Below are 4,387 nucleotides of genomic sequence, written 5' to 3'. Positions count from 1 at the left end.
ACGGGGCAAAAGTCTACATTTTATGTACAAATAATATGGGACAGAGATGAAAGCATGACTGTGAATGAAAGGGGAAAGAGGGAAGGGACCAAATGGGACAAAATCACTTGAAACAGTCACAAAACCATAGAATTTTACAAACATTAACAAGCAGCCATATAAGTCTTTTCATTCGCTTGATATGAGGTTAGAATCATAGCATACAAGCTTATTTTCATCATCAACCTCCAAAACAATGAGTAAGACCCTACCTCGAGCAATGTAGATGAGTTGAAGGGAGGTTGAGGAAATTTGGTTGAAGTTTGATTGCAGACAGCTGAACGGGTCGCGCAGGCTCCCCAACGGGTCGCGCACAGCCCAACGGGTCGCGCCCGTAGTAAATTTACACTGCTGGAGTGCCCTGGACGGGTCGCGCACCGCCCAACAGGTCGCGCACAGGCTTGAACGGGTCGCGCACCTGCTAACTGCCCGAAATCACTGTGTTTTTGCCTCTTTCGCCTATCACTCTCTCACAATCTCTCTTGCAAGCTTTGAAATGCACAATGAGAGTGAAAGGAGGGAATATTACCTTTTATAATCTTCATTTGAAAAAATTTCATCCATAAACCCACTTTATAAAGTCTATTTTGACACTTTTTTAAAACACTGATTTTTTGGTTTCCTTTATCCTGAAGTTGACTTTTTGAGTGCTTTGACTTGCTTTTTCTTGCAGGTAGATCATCTGAAGGACTGTGGCAAGGGGACCAGGGTTGTTGCTGCCTTTTTGAAGACTTTTTGGAAATTTATTCTTTTTACAAAAATTTATCATGAATTTGGCTTTAAAAACAGAGTTTTTAAATCCAAGTTTAAAAATGAACTGTACATAATGAGAATATCAAAGAAACATGTTTACCATCCTCCCTCTAGCTTGCTGGTCACTCAAGGACTTTCAGAGACATGACCTTGCAGAGACAAATGACCAAAACCCTAGACCTAGAATTTTGACATTAAGACACATCAAGACAAGCTTAAAAAAAACTCAATGACTGATATGACCTGATCCAGCAAAGCCAAGAGGGGTATGAATTGACCAGCTCCTCCATCAGGGTTATGGCATGCCTAACGAGATGCAAACTTTGACACTGATGAGACACCTACTAATGCAAATGCAAAGAGCTTTGATCACTGATGGAGGGCTTTCAAGACCGACAGTTAGCATAAGTTTTTCTTTTGTTTCATATGTAACCTGTTATATTTTCATTTCACTTCACGACCATTTCTAATTGAACAAATGAAGTGTTTAGGTAGAATTCATAGTATTATATGCTCTGCCTATAAGTTTTTTCATATTTAATGTTTTCTTCTGTTTGACAAGGATTCATCTCCTATGCCCTTGTCAGCTCCTCACCAGTCTTTCCATTCCATTTAATCTCAATTTGATGTTAAATTTCTTTCCTACCTTGCCTCAGTTGATAATCTGTGTTTTTTATTATATTTCTCTGTTCAAGTTGTTTCTTTGCCCCAAGCAGCCTAGAAAAACCCCATCATTTTATTTAAAAAAACCCCAAATCAACCCTTTTTATCAGTTTACTAGCCTAAAATCAGTGTTACCCTATTGTTCATCTCATTCATTGAAGATCTCACCGAGATAGACCGGAGAGAGCCCTCTCCTGCCCCGTAGGGCTAGCTACGAGGCTAAGTGGTTTGATGTTGCCTTGAGGTTTACCTTTCTCAGCCTGAGGTGAAATTTCAAGCGCTAACATATTGGCGACCATACTGGGGAGAACATTCGACTTGTTGATTATCGTGTCCCAGTACATGAAATCAAATTGCAGATCTGATGCTGATGGTGGACAGCATTCAGATACATATGCAGGCTGAACATTCACCTGGCGACTCCAACTCGATCCAGACATTCCAACGCTTGCTGATCCATTTATGCAATGGTGGGGTATGTGGCAAACCCTATCCTGTGTGAAGTTCTAAACGAATTTAGAGAATGGTTAGTGGATATTGAAATTAATGAAGAATTTTTCAGTATCTTCCTTCGTTTGTTGAAATCTCCAAAGTTCCCTTGGTTTAAAACTAGTGGCTTTGAGTTAGTTGTTGAAAGAATTGAAAAGGAGATTCAGTGTTTAGATGAGCAGATCCAGTCTTATGATTTCCAAGACTCTAAAAAGTTCTTGGAAATCCTTCCTCCTTCGAAACAAGAAATAACAGACTTGCCTACAGATGTTTACATTGACAGTGTACAACTGGAAGTATGCGTTGCTAGTGGCAACATACATGGACACATTTTTCAGTCTGATTGATAGATCAGGCTGTCTTTTCCGTGACTAGGTTCATTATGTGCATGAAGGGCTGCCAGCAACTGCATTGGTGTCCTGGTGGAAGCATTCTCAAGCGGCGGCATCATTCTCAGGTTTACTTGAATGGTTAATTTGGCACTTTAGTATTACCTGATCTATTGTTTGTACAGCTGATTAGAGTAGATGTTGTAAATAAATAAGCATCCAAAAAGGCAGCATCTTGTTCTAGTTTCATTACAGAGTTAGCTTGAAGATTGTTAAGTCAGTGTTTCAGTCGTTTCAGTCTTGAGATCAAATTAGTTTGAGTTCAATTTCAGTTGTGTCGATGATGACTCCATTGCCCAATGGGTGGAGGCATTGTCTGCTCTCCCAAAGTTCTGCGGTTCTTGGCACCTCCACGAAGCGGCAACTGCCATCCCAAGTGGAGCCGATGTTAGACTCCGTCTTATGTCAGTGAGAGATTGATTCTTCTTCAAAACCTAGTTTTGAAGAAGAAATCATTAAATGTGTTGTTTTAGATTATGAAATTTATTCTCCATCTCTTTAAAAGGCAGCAACGACTTCAAGCTCCCATCCCTGCACAAGTAAAATTCAAAACATCATCAGCAATCAGAGGCAAAAAGCTATTTGGAGAAGTCTCACTGGAAATCCCGAACAAACTTCATTGTCACAGCTATTGAAATAAATGATTGTGTTAGCGCTGGGAATGCCCTGTTGTTTATTGACCAACGGAATGTGATCCGAGGTGATTTTGTGCCTGTTAGTGGTGACACTGTGAATAATATGTCTTTGAGGCTTGGAGACAATCATTAAGAAATTGGTTCTACGGTTTTCTTCAAGAAGATCAGATGCTGATGGATGATGAGAAATTTGAAAATGAATAGTTACCAACAAATGCTTCTGGTCCAGCTGCGATCCATCTATGATATTGAGGAAGCGACAACACATATTTTTGATATATTCTTGAACAAGAAGAGATTCAATTCTGATTCTCAATTCCCTTTCATAAGATTTTTGCAAATTCTGGTAGTGCATCATCCATATAAAAGGTGTCGAATCGGGAGTGGGGAGATAATTGTAAATTTTGATGAACTTTGGCCTTCATATCCATGGTCAGTTGATACTAAAAAAGACTGCAAGGTTTCCTGGAAAAGGTGCATTCCAGAATCCGCACATCTATGGAAAAGAAGTCCCTCGTGGGTAATGGATTTTCTGCCGTGGCAGCAAAAATGACACTCGAGGATTTAGCTGTGGCCTCTGGCTGCTTTTTCATTCTTTGTCAGTGAGGATTGAAGACGATGAAAGCACGACTACATTCACAACAATTTGTGATTTTGTTCACAATTTTTTTTTTATCTGCGAAGAGTGCCATTAACATTTCTTTAAGATGTGTTCCAGCGTTAAAGAACCTTTCAAAAATCGATATGACCTTGTTCTTTGACTCTGGAATGCACACAATCGGGTTAAAGAGAGGTTGAAGATTGAAGACGCTGCTCTAGGAACTAGTGATCGAAAATTTCCAAAAGTGATATGGCCACCGAAGCAGCTTTGTGCATCGTGTTGGATCTCCTCTAGCAAGAAACACAATAGCACACATGTAGATGTTGTTTGGAACAAGAGGGAAGTCTACCAGTTCCTTCTTAACTACTATGGGCAGACCATTAAGTTTCCATCACAGGATGATGCGCAACAAAATGTATTTTACGAAATCACAGGGGATGGAAGATAAGAACTGTGCAGTCTCTGCTCAAATGTATGGGTCGTGAAAATTCCAACTGTGCCTGCTTGTCACCTGCCAGATGGTGCTTTTGCGCCAAATGTTGAGTTTTCTCTCCAAACACGTAGCATTTGTTCAGGGGATCAACGTTCATGGTGGTAAAATAAAAGCTGAAAAACTTTCCAAGTTACCATTGCAGAAATAATGGCATAATGATGCAAGAAATGAATGAGACAGAGGATAATGGTAGTGGAAGACTTGAAATAAATGAATGGCCCCAACGCCAGAAAGAATGACAGAGCCACTTTTGATCGCATAATGGCGGTTCCCTTTATCCAAGGCAGAATTTTAGTTTAAGAGCTATTTTTATTTAAAATTAGTT

General features: G+C 39.9%; 1 pseudogene; it reads left to right on the top strand.

Annotated features, from left to right (window-relative positions):
- The first annotated feature begins 3,142 nt into the window (after positions 1-3,142).
- On the top strand, positions 3,143-4,017 carry LOC149211058 (sulfhydryl oxidase 1 pseudogene; annotated as a pseudogene).
- The last annotated feature ends 370 nt before the right edge of the window (positions 4,018-4,387 follow it).

This window comes from Pinus tabuliformis, chromosome 1_2, assembly GCF_031772625.1.
Source record: "Pinus tabuliformis cultivar Carrire ecotype Pingquan chromosome 1_2, CPIR1, whole genome shotgun sequence".
Classification (NCBI taxonomy): Eukaryota; Viridiplantae; Streptophyta; class Pinopsida; order Pinales; family Pinaceae; genus Pinus; species Pinus tabuliformis.
Note: the sequence above shows the minus strand (reverse complement) of the source record. Positions and strands in the feature narration are given on the sequence as shown.